This window comes from Odocoileus virginianus, chromosome 9 (genome assembly GCF_023699985.2).
Source record: "Odocoileus virginianus isolate 20LAN1187 ecotype Illinois chromosome 9, Ovbor_1.2, whole genome shotgun sequence".
NCBI classification, from domain to species: Eukaryota; Metazoa; Chordata; class Mammalia; order Artiodactyla; family Cervidae; genus Odocoileus; species Odocoileus virginianus.
Window position 1 is genome coordinate 74,932,863 of NC_069682.1, and position 802 is coordinate 74,933,664.

Below are 802 nucleotides of genomic sequence, written 5' to 3' on the forward strand. Positions count from 1 at the left end.
GCGGCGCGCCTTTTCCCTCCGCGGCCCCAGCGCGCGCCGCCAGTCGGGTCTCAGGAAGTCTTTAAATAGGAACCGGGGGCCTGTTTGCAGTGTGGGAGGGGGTGGCTTCTCAGGGGCTGAATTTGCCCTTTTCCCCTCCCCCCTGCCTCCTACCTCCAGCGGGGATGGGCCGGCTCTTCTCTGGAGATTCTCAGTCCCTTTGTTTTGCGAACCGCCGGCAGTGTGTTCGGGCCGGTTAATTTTGACCCTTGCTATCCCACAGTTTAAAAAAGCTCCCTCCGATTGCTCTCAGGGTCTTCGGGCCGGACCTCACCCCAAGCAATGCCGCCCGCTCCTCTCCGTTCTGCCCCGCTTGTTGCTGGCGGGTACGGGCGTCTGGGGTACTTTTCTGCTGGGAGTTGCTTTTAGGCACGTAATCTGTGGGCCTTGTTTAATTTTTCCTCCCAGTTAGATTGCCGAAAACTTCCCCCAGTCCCGCCAGTGCAAGGGTTTCCTGGTGATTGGAAACTTCCTCTATTAAGACTCCCTTCCCGGGACGGGTCTCCGTCCGTAGCTCTTTTGACTCCCTTATTATCGTTTATATTTTTTTGTCCTACCTCCCTTCGAAGACAATGGGCTGCTTTTCTGGGCGCCTGATGTCCTCTGCTAGCGATCAGAAGTTGTTTTGTGAAATTTGCTCAGCATTCAAATGTTCTTTCGATGAATTTGTAGGGGAGAAAGTGGCCTCCCCGTCCTATTCCTCCGCCATCTTGGATCCTCCCCTCAACTGTGCCATTGTAACGTGAAGGTAGCAAAGACAACG